Genomic DNA, 21,077 nt, shown 5'->3' on the forward strand with positions numbered 1-21,077 from the left:
TCACTAGTAGTGTCTGGGTGAGATAGTGAAAGCGTCGTCCCCGGGGCTCGGTGAGGCTGGAAAGGCGACTACTGGTGGACAGCTTTCTCCATGTACCCGCGGAGGTCACAGAGAAGAAACTCGCCACTTCGTGCTGTGCCCCACAGCCTCAATGTAGCTTCGTTCCAGTCTGTAGAGCTGCGCCTATTGTAAATGAGCAAAGACCTGGAAATTATGAGCGAAAACATCTGGGTGCGGCACACTTTAGAGGAAAAGGTTTCGCTGTGCCGGAGGTGGTTCGCAGTTTTGCCTTTTGTATTTCCTTGCTGAATGTAGTGGACATTTTGGATTTTTTTTAATGTTGTGTCATTAATTTGCATCAGTTAAGGACCATTTTTGCTCTTGTCTTCGTCGTCGGTCAGTCTGGCAGTGCCACAAGGCAATATTTTTATGTCTCAAAACAACTGAGAGGGACAACGTTAAACTTGAGGGCGGCTCGCTGAGGAGAATGTACGCACTGGGCCAGCTTCGAGTTGCTCTCTAAGTAAGGCAATATTAGCTAGCTGCTAACACTAGCCAGACCCAATTGAATTGCCGTGAAGCAAACCAGTGAAACCAGCTAATGCCCACTTCTCAAGGTGTTTGTTGGGTAGTATCAGCCTGCACATAAGCTGGATATCATTAAATGAGACGCTGACCCGACAGTAACTCAGGTAAGTGTCTTTGTTTGCGCAAGTTACTGCTTCTCTGCGGGGCCCCACACAGCATGCTAACGCTAGCTCTAGCGTTGTATCGCTGAGGTCCCATTCTCAGGTTGTCCCACTTGAAGTCTCGCATTAATGCGGTTGATTTTAAATGTGGAATTATACAATAATGTATTGTCTCAGTGCTTGCAGTTTAGTAATGGCTGTGAGAGCATTGTTGGTTTAAAACAACAGGTTTTGGACTGTATTAACAGACTTGAGCAGCTGTGTTTTCGGAAGATTTCGCATCATATGCTTTTGCCCCTTTGCGATGTAGCTCGCTTGGCACTAATTTATTCGCTTTAGAAAGCGGTGTAGTACATTTCAAGCTGTCAGTCTATAAGTGTTGATACTATTCATAAAACCAGCCATTAATAACGGCACCGCAATAGCAACGCTCGCATCTTTTGTTGCGCCTACACCGTATAGGACGGATTAGCGCGCCGTACTTATCAACATATTGGCGTTTTCATTTTCTCGCCGCTTCATTAATCAGATTAGTGTCCTCACTTAACTCCACTGTAATTTAATCCCGTCAAGATCCGGGATAAATTCAGGACTACTCTGAGGAATTTCAGCAGGTCTGTCCTAGCCTGTCGACTTGCTGTTAGTGTTCGTCATTCACCGCTCTGGGAAATGGTGTCAGGAGATGCAATCAGGTTGAGTCTCAGGGCACCATGAAGGCAACGCTCAGGTAGACAAGCAATAAGACCGGGATCGAGTGTCGTTAGTAAAATGCCCTAGATTAAATCCGCAACTTCTCACTGGAACGTAATTGACTATAAAGTACAGTTTAGAGGTGAATCGGAGATATTTATGCATCTGTGTAGATTATCTTAGATTTCATAACGTAACTTTACAAACTTACTGAACCAGGTGGAGTGTTGTCAGAGATAGTATCTCAACTTACTAATAAATATTAACTATGGATGTCATGATAACAGATTTTTACTTAATGAAAAGTATTATTTAAACTCAAAATTCACGTGCCTGGAGGTGTCAAAGGCTACTGCAACCATAACTGTGCGAATACATACACAATTGCGGTACAATTACACGTTCATTTTCAATACTATACGTCCATTTCGGGCACAGTGTTTTGCAATTGAATTTTTCAATCTCACAGGTGGTGTCAGTGGCTGGCACATGAATGTCTTCCAGGGTGATTTAAAACTGAACCGTTGAATTAGGTATTTAGAGCTGTCAGTCAAGCAAACAGAAACCTTATCAGATCGGTCTTTAAAGGCTCTCCCAGCTGTAATAAAATGTAAACAAAGACTAGGCTCCATCTTCCCCTGCTTGTCAATGTTATGGGCCCTTTATCTACCAGCTGATATTCAGCTGTTTGGAGAAGATTATTCAGGTATTGGTAATGAAACTGACTCAAAGTATATATAGTGTAAGCAGAGAATTGCCAGAATTTTGGCTGTTTTCCCAAAGGTGTTTGTGTACACTAATTTTGTATTCTTGTAGATACAGTTCCACTCATTGGGAGAAGCTGTGTATTGAGTATTTTGTATATCACTAAGAGAAGTGTGTATAGTATTCTTACAGTACACTGGTTTCATGGAGGTATTGAAGGCCTGTCATGGCATTTTGGTTATCAAGTTCCTCATGTGATCATTTACAACAGACCTTATCTAGAACTGAAGATAAGGTTCACTGTAACAAAGGCTCTTTCCTTTACTGTTCTTTTCTCGCACTGGTGTCAAAGAAGTGTTGTTCCACTTGCCTGAAAGTTTGTTGTGTCAGTCTCAGACAAGACGCTGCCAAAAGCAGTAAAACTGTGTTTCTTATCTTATGGGTATATCATGTTAAAAGCTTTTCTTAAACAATGAGTGATCCTGCTACACTCACAGTCAGCGGTATATCTACTGATGGAAAAGTGGGTGTACAGGCTTATCTATTTTTGTTTACATCTGGTGTTGGCTGTTAAACAAGTACGTAACATGGTGCTTTTCATTGTCACTGGATCTTAACGGGTGTCTTTTCTGATGACGCTTTATACCACGTAGGAAACCTTTTTTTTTTTTCTGCTCCCCCCTCCTTAATCGTCTGCTTCTGTGACCATACAAGTGCTCGTTTCCTCATCAGTGTGTCTAGCCTTGATCTGACTCGTATCCTTATTTCTACCTTTGTTGTTAGTAGGTAACATGTAGTGTGCTAGTCCAAAGAGCACATGTTCGGTGACTAACTACGCATGTGATGTTGTTGACGAGTTGGTGGCTGACCAACGACTGAGACACCCTGTGAGAAGTGTTTACCACGTTAGGAAATTAGCTGATCCTTGCTGTGACAGACTTTCCTGTGTGAATGCGGTAGAATTTATGTTGTGTCTCTAATAAATTGCTCCTGGCAGGTGACTGAGTCATCATGTTAGAAATGTAGAGTATTGTTGGTAGAGTTGAGGGGAAATAACTTTCCTTAATCTAAACTGTGTTTGTAGTGGTTACCCGAGAAGTGTTTTCACATTCCTCATCATTCATTTACATGCAGACTATATTGATTGATTTACTGCTCTTGTACTTGTCCCATGTCTTCAGGCGTTTTGTGAAATAACAGAATGCAGGGAATACTTTGTCAGCATGTACAAGGATTTCTCCAGTGTATTAAAAGTCCACTTGACCATTTTTAGACATAGAAAAGTTAGTAAAGAACTTGTCTAAAATTTGACTTAATGTTTTACCTGTTCAGCTCATAAACAGGCCCGACAATTTGTAAAAGAGGTTAAATATGAAGTGCTCGCCTTGTGGTATAGAGACATCTTACCTTGAATGCGGAAATTAGAAATGAGTGTCTGTCTCTCTCCGTCTCGCACTTCTGTCCTCCTGTGAGTAAAACTACACACACTCAGTTCTGCCGTTCTATCTGAGCAACTGCACTCTTAGCAGCCTGTAGGTTTTGTGGTGGAAACCCTAATGTGGGAATCAGTGGCATCATTGCAGAGATGTGTTGAAAACAGTGTTAGAAACCAGTTAAGTTTTGGGATTGTAATATTAGATCAATATGTATATATTTTTAAACTAGTTGATGCAATTTATGCAGAAGTTGTTGTTAGGTTGGATGAAAAAGCTGAAGGAAAAAACGGGTAATGCTTACAACCTAAAATGACGAAAAAAGTAAATGTTAGACTTTAATTGTGATACTTTGGCAATTTAAGCTTGCTGATTTAAAAACGAAGACAAGGACACTGACAGATGGATAAATTAGTATAAATTGGTGGTTTCAGATCCACCAATCACATGATGAAATTCAAATGACTAATGACCCATCAGTTGTCAATTGTTTCCACCTGTGTCAGCTAAGCAGCAGTTGAAGTTGCTATGCTGATGGGCTTCTGTGTGACTAACTGTAACCAGCTGTGAAAATTTCTCTAATATGGGCTGTGTACACCACTTGCAAAATTGCTAATACACTCCAAAGCATAACTGTTATTGATCTAGACTAAAACTCATAGCACCCCAAGAAGTTGCTATACAGATGTTTTTTTTTTTTCTTCTTTGTGTGTGTGTGTCTATGTATGTGTGTGTTCCTGGTGTTTAAACATGTAGTCACTTGAGCAGGATGGAGGTAGTTTCTGTGTCTTCTCCAGAAATCCTTGAGAAAGTTCTAATTGATCTCTGTGGGGTAGTTACATCAGTACATGGCTCTTCTCTCACTAAAATGCATACAAAAAAGAAGTGTAAGCCTGCTGGCTTTAGAAAAGAAGTTGTTGAAAGAAGACAAAGTTCCTAGTCGTGGATGATAAGATGATAATTGTAAAGTCAGGTCAGAGAGAAAAATTTTTGATTTTTCTGCTTCACACTCTCTTGCTTGAAACATTTTGCTTATAAAAATTAAGTAATTTATTTATTTATTTTTTCATTTCAGTTAATGTTTCAGAAATGGTAACAGTGCAGAAGAGTTGATAGCACACATTAGGGCTGTGCGATATGACCAAAATCTCATATCCCGATATAAGAATTCTATCGTCCCGGTAACGATATAAATCACAAAAGTGTAACATTTTCTGTACATTTTGTGAATCTCGGGCTGCTCGTTTTGCGGGACGTGTTTCCAGCTGCGCGTCATGTAGCTGGTGTCGAGTGTTTTAACTGATGCATGAAACTATACATTTTTAGATAGAAGTTGTAAAGGCCGCCGTTTTCTTTGAGTATTTATTACACGGCGCGCTGCAGGGAAAAGCCTGTTCTAATGTTTGAGTCTAAGGTTTATTTTTTAGCACCTGGCGGCTCTTTTTTTTAAAAATTCTCATCTGTAAATAATCTGCTCTTTCACGTGATTCAGTTTATTTTGAAAAGTCTCAACAGGATCTTGAGCTTTATTGTGAAAGGTTTATGTGGAACATAAACAAGCGGACACGCGATGGTTTTACCATCGTTGTTGCTAACCACAACGCATGAAAACAGGCGCTTGTCCGTATGTAGTGTGGTTATATTAAATATAAGAGAAAGAGAGAACTTTAAGAAATTAATATAGCCACTACAGTGACCATCAAAACAATGAAAAAATGTTGCCGTAAACAGTTTATTTTGCAACATCATGAAACAAACGATAGCGTAAAATGAAACAATAGACGTTTTTATATCGTCATCCGATATATATCGTTATATCGAACAGCCCTAGCACACATCACGAGCTGGTTGTCTTGGTGTATTAATAAAATGTTTTCATGGTAAGTGGTGCGAGGCTAGTTGTGTTCCATCCTTTTAAGAACTTTTATTTTTTTGTAACATAGCGGGGCTTTTACTTTGCAGCAATCCCAATAAGGCCAGTTAAAACATGATGATCACAACATAGTAGTGATGAACTTAATTCCAGTAATTTGTTGAAATTGTTGTTGGTATCAACCGCTGTTTTGTTTTGTCTTTTGCATTATCCAGAGGCACCTTCACTGTTATGGCTTATAGAAGTGTTTTCACTTCCATGTGGAAGCTGAAGTTAAAGCTATAGGAGTCCTACAGCCAGAGTGTTAAATGTCATCTGTGTGTTTATTTTGCTTTAGACGTGACTGACAGGGAGACGAACCGCTTTCTATTTTTCATGTGGGTCACATATGTATGTGTTTTGTTTTGGTTTAGATTTTTTGTTTTATGACCATCAGCCTTTGGGCCTTTGCAGTTTTCCAGGATAACTGTGAATCCCTGAAAAGACCAGTGTTTTGTTGTTGTTTTTTATTCTGCCAAGAAATGCAAGAAAAGCACGCGAAAGCTTGTACCAAAGTGGGACAAAAATGGTTGATTTGATTGAAAGCACGGACCACATGTTTGAGGTTAGAAGTGCAGTCACGTAACAATGCAAGATCATGGGATTCGTGCTACCGTATGTGAGCCAGTTGTGGTTAAACTGTTATCATACTTGTGCAGAATTAGAGGATGACAGTGAAAGAGACTATAGCTGCAGATGTTTCTTTTTCAAACATGGTAGAGGATGATTTTTATGGGGATGTGCATGTCTGTGCTGATGATTGCATGGGATTAATTGGAGGGAGTGTTATCTGTGACATGCTCTTCATACAGTAACTGAAGCAGCTAATTTGATGTGGAACAGGCTATATTAAGACTAGGGATGTCCCAAGCTGATATTTATAATTTATGCCAGCTTTTCAGTCCAACTGACCTAGGTCTAGCTGTATAAAAAAAACACATGCGCTTCTCTTCAAAATTAACTCTAGAGTAATATAGAATTGGCTAATTTGTTATGATTGCTGTTGAAGATGCATCAAAGCGTTTAAGAAAGAAAGTTTTTTTTTCCCCTTTGGGCACCTTATTTTGACATCCTAAGGAAGGATTTTGGGACAGTGGCAACATAGCATATATAGTCTACATTTATGGATTTCTTTTTTTTCTCTCCCCTTGGTCGGATGCCCAAGGGTTGTTAAAAGCTGGCTTAATAAAATGGGAAGTAATGCAATGCCTCTAGACATCAATATTTAATGAATAGCCTATAAAGTAGAATGTAGGCTTCTCATAGAGTGGATGGATGGTCCATAACAAGTTCAGTGAGTCTGTGTATTGACTTGTTATGTGTGAAAAGTGTAAATTTGCATACCATTTGGCATGCTGGTGTGTTGGCTTTAAATACATCTGTGTATTCAGCTTCTCCCCCAGTGATTTCTCTGCTTCTCTGACCCAGTTAGCACAGCGTATTTCTGCCTCATTCAGTCTTTGTGTTAATCGGCACAGGTATGTTTAGTGAAATGCATCTTTAGTCATTGGTACCTAACCATTAAATGCTCCAAGTTGCCCTAAAAAATATATGGGGAAAAAATGGCATCAGACTTCTTAGTGGTGTGAAAATGTGACATTCTTTGTAGAGGAACTTGTGTAATGGAAACATTTTGAAAGGGGTTTGTTTATCAAATGGAAAAGAGGAAAGAAAGAGGTTCTTAGAAGTAAGTCCTGCCATGCATGGTCTGTTGTAATAATAGCTACAAATAAGCTTGGTATTATTGCCATAAGCTGCCTTTATAATGTACAGTATAACTGATGTGCAGTAGGCAGAGCAACACATTGTTTTCAGAATGTCTGCATATGATAAGATCCTTTGCGTTTGGTTGAGGAAGCTGTACGGCTAGTGTCATGCATTAAATATATCTTCCACACAAGACGCTGAAATATTAATGCGCTAGAAAAGTATGATCTAAGGATTAACGATTGGTCGATTTCAAGGCACACAAAAGTATTAGACACTATTAAAAATGGTTAATATATACAATTATTTGTGGATAGGAAAGTCAAATGTTGTGTACCCTTTCAAAATAAACTCACTGAGATTTTTTGTGCGGCTTGATAACCCGATTAGGCTCTTTGCAGCTTGGCACATTCATATTCATGAATGAGTAATGCTGCAATGCATGAAGACAGGAAAAAGAAAGAAATTATACACTTATAGGTTCTCGTGAGTTTTTCTCCAGTAATCCTTACTTGGGGGTAGAATGTGTTTCTTTTGCACACCTCTTTCTCAGCTAATCACGTTGGTTTTGTAACTTTAATTAGGGACTTCTCCCAAGTGACCAATTTAGACTTCTCCAAATTATTCACTGTATGTTGCCAAATAGCTTCCACATATAATCCAAAGTTTTCTCAACATTGAATCGGGATACACTGCAGCTCATTGGGTATACAGCTCATGCAGCTCAAATGACTTAATGTTATCGCTTCTTTTTCCCTAATTAATATTCAGAGTAGTGCATATATTATCACTTATGTTTCTTGTGCCACAGCTGGGTATTAAAGATAAACTAATGTGCACTGTCAGTATTGTAAATAGAATACAGTTTGTCTTGTTTATTAATCATGTAATGGAATGGTAATGATCACCTGCTTACAAATACTACAGAATTATTGTTTTTGATCCATTTATATCTATATTAACTGCACACATCTGTATTTTAATAATGTACAGTTAACAAATTCTGATATGATGACCTAACTGCTCGGTCTCAGATGAGATATCAATAATGTGAAACTCAGTTTTATTTGTTTGCACAGGCAACGTTTGGAAACGAGAGAAACTCAGTGTATGGGTTCCAGTCACCTCACTGTTTTGTTATTTAAGAACACAGCAGAGGCTGACTTTGATCACTGACCCTAATACACTATAGTCTGCCTACAATGTCATATGTCCAGCTACAATTTTAGTTGTTCTTTTTGCCAGTTAAGCACACACTAATTAACCAGCAGTGCATCCTCAAATCCTTGTGTTCGGTCACAGTGTCATATTTGACAGCAGACTGAGGACCTGCTAAATTTGATTTTGGGTTAGTTCTCCTTAGGCTGATAACAAATTAGACCAGCAGTCAGATCTAATGATATTATTTCCACAGTAAACAAAACAAAAAAGTGTCTCTGTAAATGGGCTCTGGCTGTGTGATTGACTTCCCATGGAACTGCCCGCTGTAAATCTAATGGGGAAGTGAGAGAGTTTGTGAGACAGTAAACTTTTTATTGTACTACTGGATACTGTTATAGTGTTTCCTGTAATATCTTGACAAAGCTTTACAGAACATAAATATATAAATGGTTTTTCTGAGGAACAGTTTGAGGGTCCACTATTATTTGCAGTATTTTATTTGAATTGAAAAATGTAGGTTAGAGCAGGAAGAGATTAGTGTGAGAAAGTCAAAGCCACCCATTGCTAATCGTTTGCCAAATGTACTCTCGTGATGTATCTCATATTTACTAATCAAACTTAATCGTATGCTCAATAGGACTTCAGGAACTTCAGCATAAAGTTTTAGATCTCAATATATGAACTGATACATTTAAGTATTTCCTCATTTGCAGGTGATTTCCTAAACCCACAGTGGCACCAATGGCAATGTTGCTTTCTGAATGAAAAGTAAAGGGGAATGAAAAAATGCCCAGACACGCCCCCTCGATCCCCCACCCCAGCCAACACCCCCAATTTGAAACTGATGCTTCCTTTGCTTTATTGAAATGTGTGACAGTGGGAACTTTTTTGTTTAGCAGGCTTCAGCATCTCTTATAGATGTAATGAGGATAAAGACACCCAAAGGGGAAGTGGAGCAGAAACTAATGAGTGTCAGTGCAGTCCAATGTGTTTGCAGCTGATTGGGAGATGCTATGAATAAGTCAAAATCCCCCTCCTTTTCCTCCCTCTTTCCTGCTCTATAGCTCTGTTGTGCTCAATGAAGATAGCGGCGGGATGATCCGATCTTTCTAGCTGGCTCAGTTTGTCTCAGATCAGCTGGCAAGGCTAATACTTTTCCAGCCATGCATATACAACAGTGTTGTGTTCTGACCTGAGAAGCAAGATCATGTTACATTTGTTTTTATTGTTAGTCATACAGGTTTTCCCTAGTTAAAGAAGAGTATTTTCAATGAATCTCACAGTGTGTTATTACCTTAACATGAAAACAGTTGCATCATTCTTTTATTAAGACTTTAAGATTATTGTGACAAAACATTGTGCAAATGGTTTTTTAAATATTATTTTATCATCTGATCTAAAATTGAGTTGTGTGTTGCTGTCTCTCATATGAGTCCCAAGGCAGGAAGAACCTCTTCAATATGTCCTTTTACTAAGTTAATAAAATGTTACAAAAACATCTGCTGAGGAAGCTGCTTACCCCCCCCAGATGAATATGATGAACATCACTTCCACTGCTGCTAAGGCAACCCGTACCACGCATGGTTCAACATAATGACTGAAAAAAAGAGGTTCTGTTAACCTGAATTTGGTTACTTAAAGTGCACCATGATGCCCCTTTTAACAAGCCTGGCTGTTTCCAATAAACCTTTAAAAAGTGTTAGACAAATAATAAACACAGCAGTGGTACTTATATAAGAAGTCGTCCGGTGTGCACACATTGTGATGCTAAATAGATGATTGCCTCAACGTGTTAAAGGGTACCTTACTGCCTCATAAGGATGTAACCGTTTTTAATTTCAATGCCTATAAATCTAAGAAGCTTCTCGTATCTACTGCTATTGGCTAAAAAGTTATTGCAAGATTGTTTCACAGTTATTCTGATGGTTAAATCACAAAAGGAACAGTTCACTGTCGGACCATTTATTTACTTTTTTCAGTCTTTTATTTATCGTGAAAGTCATTGCATGTTATATAGTAGTTTGTAGTGTTTTCACCTGCTTTATGTCAGCGTGGTGGCATCCCTGTCCATTGTTATAGGCAAAGTTCTGACAATGTCAGAAATCTCTGTAGGATAGGAGACGTGATACACCTGCCAGACTAGCTCTGTGTGCATTTAGCATTCCCAACTCAAAAAGGTCAGAAAATATAACAATCTTAGGTTATTAAACAGACACATTTAAGCTAAGATGCTTATATATTACCCTGCAGCAAAACATCTGTTTTGGGGTTTTTTTTATAGTCAAGTGTATGGCAAGTGTTTAAAAAAATTAAATAATAGCTGCAATTATCATCATGTACCTAATGTTCTGTTAATTTGGTGGCAAATTGACTTTGAAATGGTCCCACTGTGATGTCATGGGTACAGGTTTCACTTACTCTGTGCTGAGAGTAAATCCCACCAGCAAACATTGTAAAGATGCCTTTACAGTGATTGTTAACAAACAACTGTCTTTTTTTTTTTTCCCCATGAAATTCATCCAGTTTCACAGGCTTGACAAAGGTCTGACTTTGACCAACAGTAGAGCTTCTTCTATGTTTTAAATAAAATAAATTGAATTTGTATTTTTTTATTTTTTTTTAGGTGCTCCATAAACGATTATTCAGTTTGTCTCAAGGACACTATGAATGTACAAGTCTTGCGACCTGAATAGTGATGACAGGTGACACTTCGTAGCTGGTTTCTGTATGAGAACAGGTTTGACGTTCAGGGCTTTGTCCGAAGTGCAACATTTACTTGTTTGAGTGCTTGGTTTTCCCACTCTGTTTGCATGCAGGGCTTTTCTTGAATGTGCATTTGATACCTGTAACCTAAACCGAGGTCAGCAAACAAGTGTCTAATTTCCGTGGTCATTTTCTATCCATGATAAGTACATCAAATCAAATTCAAATTCTATTTGTCACGTACACAGTCATACACAGTACGATATGCAGTGAAATGCTTGGACAACTGCTCGTGACCTAAAGAAAAAAAAAGGAAAAGGCTATGAATAAGATAGGAAATAAATATGAAAAATTAAAAAGGGTAAATTTAACTAGGAAGGAATAAAATATAAATTAAGGTTAAAAATGAAATAACTGTACAACACAAATTAGAATGAAGGGTAAATTTAACTGGGAAAGAATAAGATAAAATATATAAATTAAAGTTGAAAATAAAATAACTGTACAACAAAATACACAATACACAGTATAGAACTATATAAGAATGTATGAAGAAATATAAATAAATATATACACAATAACAGCAGCTGTACAAGTATTAACTGGAAATGAAGAATTAGTGACCAGTGTTGTGCAATCCACATTATGTCTTGTGCAGTGCAAATATGCTTAAAGTGATTTAAGTGATGAAGTGAAAACAATGTCCAGAATGTCCAGTGTGTGTGTAAGAACTATATGTGTGGGTCAGTACTGTGTGGTGGTGTGATTGAGAGACCGTATCGCCTGCGGGAAGAAGCTCCTCCTCAGTCTCTCTGTGTTGGTCTTCAGGGAGCGGAATCGCTTTCCTGACCTCAACAGAGAGAACAGTCTGTTGTTGGGATGGCTGAGGTCCTTCACGATCTTCCTGGCCTTGGTCCAGCACCGCCTGCTGTAGATTGAGTGCAGGTCAGGGAGCTCGGAGCGGATGGTGCGCTCAGCTGACCGCACAACCCTCTGTAGAGCTCGTCTGTCCTGCATGGTGCTGTTCCCGAACCAGGTTAAGATGTTTCCCGTCAGGATGCTCTCTATGGTGCAGGAGTAAAAGTTCCTGAGCACCTTGGAGGGCAGTTGGAAGTCTCTCAAGCGTCTGAGGTGGTAGAGACGCTGACGGGCCTTTTTCACCACGGTGTTGATGTGACAGGACCATGACAGGTCCTGCGTGATGTGAACTCCGAGGTATTTGAAGCTGTCCACTCTCTCCACTGGGCACTCGTTGATGACGGGGGTCTGGTAGTTCCTCTCCTGCTTAGTGCTGAAGTCCACTATCAGCTCCTTTGTCTTACTGACGTTTAGAAGGAGGTTGTTCCTCTGGCACCAGTTCTCCAGATTCCTAATCTCCTTCAGGTAGGCCGTCTCGTTGTTATCAGAGATCAGGCCCACCACGACGGTGTCGTCAGCAAACTTGATGATGGTGGTGGAGCTGGTAGTGGCCACACAGTCATATGTGTACAAAGAGTACAGCAGGGGGCTCAGAACACACCCCTGGGGGGCTCCAGTGCTGAGAGTGGTGGAGGCTGAGACATGTCCGCCCATCCTTACTGCCTGTGGTCTGCCAGTTAGGAAGTTGGAGATCCACTGACACATAGATGAGCTGAGTCCCAGATGCTCCAGCTTGGTGGTGAGTGTGGAGGGAATTATGGTGTTAAATGCAGAGCTGTAGTCTATGAAGAGCATTTTAACATAATTCCCCCTTCTAGTGTCCAAGTGAGTGAGTGATGTGTGGAGGAGATGAGAGATGGCATCGTCTGTGGAACGATTTGGACGGTAAGCGAACTGTAGTGGGTCCAGTGTGTCTGGTAGTGAAGAAATGATGAAGTCTCTGACCAGGCGTTCAAAGCACTTCATCACTACTGAGGTGAGGGCTACAGGGCGATAGTCATTGAGAGAAGCAGGGTGGGGTTTCTTCGGGACAGGAACAATGATGGACTCTTTGAAGCATGTGGGGATCACCGACTGAGATAAAGAGATGTTGAATATCTCAGTGAACACAGGAGCTAGCTGGTATGCGCAGTCTCTGAGGATACGACCTGGGATGCCGTCTGGTCCTGCTGCTTTCCTGGTGTTCACTCTCTTGAAGGCTCTCCTTACTTCATGCTCGGAGATGACGAGCACGTTTCCGGTGCTGGCAGTATCTTCCTGTCTGCAGCCGTTAGCGCCGCTAGCACTAGCATTGTTGGAGTCCTTAGCTGCAGCCTCGAAGCGAGCATTTACAAGGGACAGAAGGCTATTGATGTAGAGCTGCATAATGATGATGGAGCTACTGTTTAAGCAGCCTTTCAGCACTGTGATAAATGCATGGTATGTCAAAGTTTGCTGAGGACTGAAACTATTGTTCAGTAACGAATTAGAAACGGCTGCTTACTGCTTTTAAAGGCACATCTACTAAGTTCTTTCACTGTGTATGATAACACCTTAAGGAGTATAACATATTTTGAAGAAATTATATAGGCATTGATTGACAACTTTTAACATTATATAATTTTTTATAATCTATATTTTGATGTACAGCTTCTTTGGCATTATCTTTTCACTTACAAATGTGTTTATTTGAAATATGATGTGAACAAAGTAGAAGTACCATTCTTCTGTGAATTCAACTTGTTTGGCAAAATTCACTTAAATTTGAGTTTCTTATAGAAAGAACAGCTGTAAATGGTGAACTACAGTTGCATTTGTCCTTCAGCATGTGATCCGGTATCTTGTAGAGCATCTGCTTAGTTGTGCTGTTTTCTTTGAGGCCACTTTTAAACCATCAAATTTGTCTGCAGGATCCTGTACAGTACTGGATTTGCAAGATAAATCAACTAGATGCAAAAAGCCAGGCTTGACAGTGTGTTTCAACAGCTTGGTCTTTTGTGGTTTTTATATTGTAGGTAGAAATGTTTGAAAAGGAAGTCTAAAGCTAGTCTGTTCTAGTAACTTTGATATTCTGTATTTTGCAATCTCACCTTTATACATGATCTCATAGTTGTTTGTTTTTTTTCAAGGGGGAAATGAGCTATTTTCTTTTTCTTCTGTACAAGATAAACTGATAACAGTGCTTTGCACAAGGTTAAGCTGAGCTAATGAGAGTAGGGGAAGCATGTATGTTTCATTTTAGTCTATCCTCAGTTTCATAGTTTACTGGGTTTCTGTTTTTTTGGGGGTTTTTTTTGTTTTTTGGGGGGTTTTTTTGTTTTTAATGGCATTTAATGATCAGACTTTTTGACTTTTAAAAAGACAAAGGGGAATGTTATCCACTTCCATGCTTTGCAGAAGGAAAATGCGGCAGTTGTCTACATGGATACATGGCTCTGACCTGAATGTGTCTGACCTGGTTATTGAGACTTGGCAGACTGTATCACCCTCCCCTTTTTTCCCCTCCCTCTCACATGGCTAAATACAAACAAAGAAGTGACTATAGTGGATACTTACCTTGCCTTAGCCATGTATCTGTATTTACTGTGGAAGTACCATTTTTCACTAAGTTGTTTAAAAAAAAAAATGCCATAGATGTTCTCAGTTACTGTGATTGTTATCACTGCATTAAAGAATAATAATTCACTATTTCACAGCTGCCTAGTATATGAGCAGATAGCCCTCCTGCTTTTCATGAGTTGAGCACAAGCCAATGTTGGTCCCATAGCACTTGAACTCCTTGTTCAGTCAACATGCTAACTCTAAGCATCTGCCTGTACCTCATTGTAAACCAGATAAGCTAGTGTAGAGAAAAAGGTAGCCGTATGTATTCAGAGTGTCATGTGAGATTTATCTTTGAGTACAATAGATAGTTGGCATAAAAAGCCCAATACGTTGGGCCAGAGCGCCGTGTGTCTCCTGCTGTTGATGTCTGTTCTTGTGTGTCACATGCTGTTCTACAGAAAAATGGTACTTAAGCCAATCCAATATACATAAAAGAAATTCCAATTTTTAAAATGTACATTTGACTTGCATTAAGTGTATTTTGCATGAAGAAAAAGACGAACATGCATAGGTTTGTTTTTTTTGTTGTTGTTGTCAAGAGAGTTTGTATCAGTATTTCCTCTGTGCAAAGGATCTCAAAGGTTCATATTTAGCTGGATATCATATTTAATTAAATACTTACCGGCAGACAGGATGTTGGAGCAGGCAGCTATTTATAACCATAAGGATTATCTTCACATGCAAATGCATTGATCTTTGTAAGAGTTTTCACATGCTGTGCACAGGAAAGAATTACCTCTGTTGTCCAGTTTGGATTGTATTACATTTATGCAGCCATCTAGGCAAAACCTTTAAGCAGGTCAGCGGTGGACCTATTTATCTTGCAGCTCTTTGCTAATCTCATTCTGGTCTTAAAATTGAGTAGTTTTTGCTGATTTGTGATACAGCCACATCATAAATGATCCTGTAATTGTTTTTAACAGAGTTATAGGCTCCTGTAGAGCAAACATTAAAAGGAGAGATGATCTAGAAAGTGCTTCTTCTCATTCTGGTTTCTTTGCTTGGGGTTAGACCTCTCAGACATTATGTGTATTGTAGAAATGGGGTATCAAGTAATAAGTGGGGATACAAAAATAATATGTTAAAAAAATAACAATTACAAGCAATTAGATGGAATGTCATGCAGGTGATGCTTAAGAATAAGCTGTATTTAACTTTTTTTTTTTTTACTTTATTACATTTGTGTACTAGTATACAGATGTGACTCAGAAATAGTCTTTGTTCTCATTTTAACAGTAACAGTTAGCTGCAGTTAAAACACTTTGTAGTTTTAGTTTACTTATTGTATTAGACAAGTCTGCTGTAGAACTTTTGCAAATGGCGCTCACTAGGAAATCTTGCACTCCGTGGGCTGGTATTGCGTATACGGTGAAATAGAAACCTGACGTCAATTAACGACTGTGGTGAACCCATCTCACAGGATACCCACGTTGTTGCACATCTCAGCAGAAATGTTGTCAGTCTTTATGTTGCCAGGAAGTGGCTTCCAAAGACACAACAAGGTAGTTCTTAAAAGGTTGTGGCTTTTGTTCTGATTTTGCAACTTGCATAATTAACTCAAGAATTGTTAGATTGTAATGTAACATGTCCATATTTTGAACTTGTTAAAATAATACAACTACAACAACATGAAGAAACAAACAAAAATACACATTTAAAAAGAAAAAAAAGACTTGTGATGTTAGCTACTCAATTACTATTGCTTATCATTCAGATGCTCTATCCGGGGTTGTTGTTGATTTGCTGATACATGGCCACATCATGTTTCATCCTGTACTCGGTCAGAGCAGAATTACAGTCCTCTGTAGAGGACACTTTTAAAGGAGAGATGGTGTAAAAGAGTGTCCATTTTCTCATTTGTTGTCTTTTAATCTCCTTAAAGATCTCAGCTTATATATGAAAACACATTTTCAAATTCCAGTCATACAGTCTCCTTTCATTCATTTATTTATAACTCTTGTGTTCTTCATGTGCCCACACCTAACTGATGCCACGCCTTCCAGTTCTTTCAGTTGCACAGTTAAGCCATATCTTAAGACTGTATGACATCACCTGATGAGTGTCCCAGAAAAAATGGGAGGGTAAACAACAAAGTTGTCTGGCAAAAACACCATGCACACAACTTCAAGAAGTCTGGGATTTGCTGTATTTATTTGATCACTTTTACACTCCGTTGGCAACAAATTGTATTACTTTCTACACAACGGCTTCATACTAAACTACACTGAATATCTTCTCAGGGGCAATAAGATTTTAGGACTGGTCATTGTTTAATTCTAAAACATCTTCATACATTTTGTGTATTGTTATAAATTTTTAAAGACTTGGAAGCGCAATAAGGCAGTACAGTGGCACGGTGGTTAGCACTGTTGTCGCACAGCAAGAAGGTCCTGAGTTCAATTCCACCATCAGGCCGGGGTCTTTCTGTGTGGAGTTTGCATGTTCTCCCCGTGTTTGCGTGGGTTCTCTCCGGGTACTCCGGCTTCCTCCCACCGTCCAAAGACATGCAGCTTGTGGGGATAGGTTAATTGGATAATCCAAATTGCCACTAGGTGTGAATGTGAGTGTGAATGGTTGTCTGTCCCTTTGTGTTAGCCCTGCGACAGACTGGCGACCTGTCCAGGGTGAACCCCGCCTCTCGCCCTATGACAGCTGGGATAGGCTCCAGCACCCCATGCGACCCTGAAAAGGATAAGCGGAAGCGAATGGATGGATGGAAGCGCAATAATCACGATGATGATATGTCAAACAACCTGCTAATGCAGTGAAACCATACCTGGGCCTAAAAACACACAATCAAACACTTTTTTTAGTCATGGATTGGCCTCCCAAGAGCCCAAACATCAACTGTATTAAAGCAACGTGGGATAATCTGAACAGAACAAAACCCAGCTCACATCTGAGAGAAGCTTTGGACACTGGAGGACTATTCCTGAAGACTACTAAAGAAATGACAGGAAAGAGTTAAACAAAGGTGGTCATACCAAACAACATTGTTAGAATTGTTTTCGCCTTAGATATTGTATTCTAATGTATGAAAGCACATTTCAAAAAGTCACTGCACCGTTTTCAATTTTCCGAGCAAAATATAATGAAATGAGGAAGGAATTGAGACACACTAATTGACATTCTAACATTTAAAGTGAAAAAAAGCAAATTGTAGGACAGATTGTTAGTAGCTTACACAGAAGGCAAGTTTCTGAACATGCTTCTCCCCTGTGTAAGGCAGAGAAGACACCATCTTTGGATGCGAGTTACCTTTTCCCTGTTTGTCATCATTCTTCTGGAGATCCCGCCATCTCTTTAGTTCTCAGTGTCTGAATAAATGAGTTGAAAATAAGACTACCTCAAGTACATCTCCATTTGTATACTTAAAGTATTTTTTTTGCGTGCGTGCATGTGTCATTTAAAAAAATAAAATAAATAAACTTAAATCGACACACGGGGCACTAAATGAGGATGAAACTTGAAGGGATTTGCCATCCCAGAATGACACCCATTAAAATCAACTTAAATGCTTTCTGAGTAAATATCCTAGTGGACTTAGCTGGGGTGGAGGCATATAGCTGTGTAACATAGCATGTGGGAGGATTGCATATTTAAAGTGTGTTGTTAGTCAATAGTGCAAATTGTTGGGATGGTTGAAGCAAATAATGGCCTGAGTTTGTGCAGATTTTTGTCCACTGCAGTCATTACATATATTTAAATTCTTTAGTTTTCTTGAGCAGTTTTGTGTCGTTTACTATAAGCACGTTGTTTAACAACTGATTCACAGCTAAGTGTTCCCATTGAGTGTTTTCCTTCTAGAGCTTCAGCATGTTTAGCAGTGATAATGGACTGTTACATTTCCAAAGCCTTCCAGTATTCTAATTTTGAGGCGTTTTTGTTGGGCGCATGCAAGTGTTGAGATTGATTTGCTTCTCGTTAGTATGAGTGTATTCTGTCAGAGCCAATCTGTTTAGAGGAGAAAATTGGGAAGATGTTGTAAAAGCTCTTTGTTGGAGATCAGGTTGCACTGCCTCATTTCACCAGAAATTCAAAGAAAACAATCACGGTTTTGTTTTCAGTTGTCACGCAAGACCACTGAGACCTAAGATCGCTGGTGAGAACCAAAAGCAAAGAGGGAGCAAAACTGGAAGTTCAGGTTCCACTTAGCTGCTACAGATACTGACAACAGGCTTGCCTTTCTACCTGTCTCAGCTGTATTTCTAGCCTGTTGTTGTTTTGTGATTTGGGGGGGAAAAAAGTACAAAAAACACTTTTTCTTGGATTAAGAATATGTGGGGTAGAAAAACTTGACTGTGTGTCTTAGTCAGCAGCTTGATTTTTGTTGTCTTAACTCATAGGTGTCAAACTCTGGCCCGCGGGCCAAATTTGGCCCGCAGCCTAATTACATTTGGCCCGCGAAGCCATACCAAATTACTATTAGAGCTGGCCTACTGGTATTATACAGCTAATATATATATATTGTTTAGTATTAAGCTTTGCTTGTTCCATATTCAGTTTTTCAGCAAAACTTGTTTGAGTCCATAAGAAAAGATTCATTCTTATATCTAGAGGAAGATTTATTTTCAATAAATATTAACGTTAGCCTGCGACTTTGTTCCAGTTTTGAATTTTGGCCCACTGTGTATTTGAGTTTGACACCCCTGTCTTAACTCAACATCTATCTGCATTATTGACAAGCAACACTTCTCCTGTTGTGCCTGCTGGATTTAAATGTAATGTTGTTAATGAGGTGGCCTGAGGAAAGGAAATCTCGAGGGATTTTATTGTGGTGTTTCTTCAGTAAAGAACACAGTTTTACCGTACCAACTTTAATCTCAGCTGTACTTCATACTATAAGTTCATTGTAATTTCAAATTTACAGCTAACAGAGGTTTGGGGCTTACAGAATTAAAATTGAAAGGAGTCTTGCTAGATCTTAGATCACGTTTCACCATATTTTGCAAAAATTGTGAACTAAAAATTTTTCTTTGATGGTGTTGTAAATATCAATATTAGTGATCATCTTGTTTATGTGTCTATATTTATACAAGCATGAGATCATGACTACAAATCTGAGTAGTCTGCATTTAGTCTACAGATGTAGAAATGTTTTAAGTGTGGTTTGAATACTGAAGTTGAATTTCACCACAATTTGTCTCATGCTAGTATGTGCTTGTTCATGTTGAAATATACAAGGATTGTAGTTCTTTTAAAGGTTGTGCAACTTGACATTTGGGAAAATAAGCATTGTGTAAATCTCGCAACTTGCGTTCTGCACTTTGTTTTTCCACTGACAAATCGAATGTTAAAGAATAAGATTCAGTTTTAAAAGGAGTTAAAGTGGCATTTTAGAAACACATCTATAAATGACTAGCACTCCTCCCCAAATTAAGGAAGTGACTTTTTCCCTTTCCTTTTCCATCACAGTGAGAAGCAGTTCAAATGTATCCCATGGGGTCTGCGGGTCATTATGTGCCTCTTTTCCTCGCTGCTGTATTGTTTCTGTCGCCATAATCTCTAATGTAAAATTTCAGCTGTGGCTCAGAAATCATGTAACAGTTCCCTGCAATCTGGATCAAAAGCTCCTTTCATAAGGCAAGAGCTACCCCATACTAATCACATTCTGCCATATCAACCAGACAAGTACTATAAATAACACAAGCCGTTTGCTGCCGTCAAACGCTATACTTGCACTTCAATTTAACTCACGATACATACAAATGCACACGAAGGTACATCAACAATACCTGCTGTGTCTATTTTGAGAGTTGATGTGCTTACAATTAATTTGATCTCCTATTGTTGTTTAATTTCTCTAGAAACTCAAACAATGACTAAGGGCTTTAAAAGCTCAAAAAGCATTGCTTCACTTAAATGAAAAGAAAGAAAAACATTTTTGGAAAAATATAAAATGATGAGAATTGGTCCGAGTGAAAGTTGAAAGTTAGTACGTGAATTATAAATCATAAATGCTTTATTTTCTAATTATGTTTTCAATAGAATATCTAAGTGCAGGTGCACAACCTCCGTTTCAGCTGCCATTGTGCTTGTGTTCCTGTAGGCGTGGCAGGAGTGGAGCTTCCGTGATTGGCCCTAGGTTGTTTTCCATAGACGCGTACTGAGTGAGGCTTGCTGAGTAACAAAGTAGTGAAGATGACTCATTGAGTCTTGAGCATCAGCATCTTTGGTTATGATAATGATTTCAAAATGTCCATCATCAAATCATTTTTCTTAGAAAACTTGTGAGAGTGTTCTTGTTGTTTCTGTGTGAAAAGAATGAAGATTTCATCCCATACTGTGTACTAGCTGAGCTGTGAAGCCTCTGTTTCCCAATCTTAGAGTGTGATGTACTTGTCAGCCTATTTCTCTTTTTATTCCTGTTAAAGCTAGTTACGCATTTCTGTGAGAACCGTATTTCCGTACATACAGTTGGGTGACGTTCAGCTTTCTGGCAGTGTTTTGCAGAATAGCCTTTATGTCACAACAGGAACAGTCTGAATTTCAGAATAAACTCATCAGATGTTTTGCAGTTTCATTTTCAACACTACAGTGTTAATATTGAAATGAAGTTAAGGATTACATTAATGC

At 38.9% G+C, this 21,077-nt stretch overlaps 1 protein-coding gene across 3 annotated transcripts in view; it reads left to right on the forward strand.

Annotated features, from left to right (window-relative positions):
• Positions 1-39: 39 nt before the first annotated feature.
• erbin (erbb2 interacting protein) overlaps positions 40-21,077 on the forward strand; it is a 51,417-nt gene continuing 30,379 nt past the window's right edge. Inside the window, exon 1 of one of the 3 annotated variants that reach the window (XM_005929792.3) lies at positions 40-692. The gene's annotated coding sequence lies outside the window, so the exon portion shown is untranslated. The remainder of the gene's footprint in view (positions 693-21,077) is intronic. The other 2 variants (XM_005929791.3, XM_005929793.3) reach the window with 2 other exon arrangements.

Source organism: Haplochromis burtoni, unplaced genomic scaffold, assembly GCF_018398535.1.
Source record: "Haplochromis burtoni strain Fernald_Lab_line unplaced genomic scaffold, NCSU_Asbu1 Contig_107, whole genome shotgun sequence".
Classification (NCBI taxonomy): Eukaryota; Metazoa; Chordata; class Actinopteri; order Cichliformes; family Cichlidae; genus Haplochromis; species Haplochromis burtoni.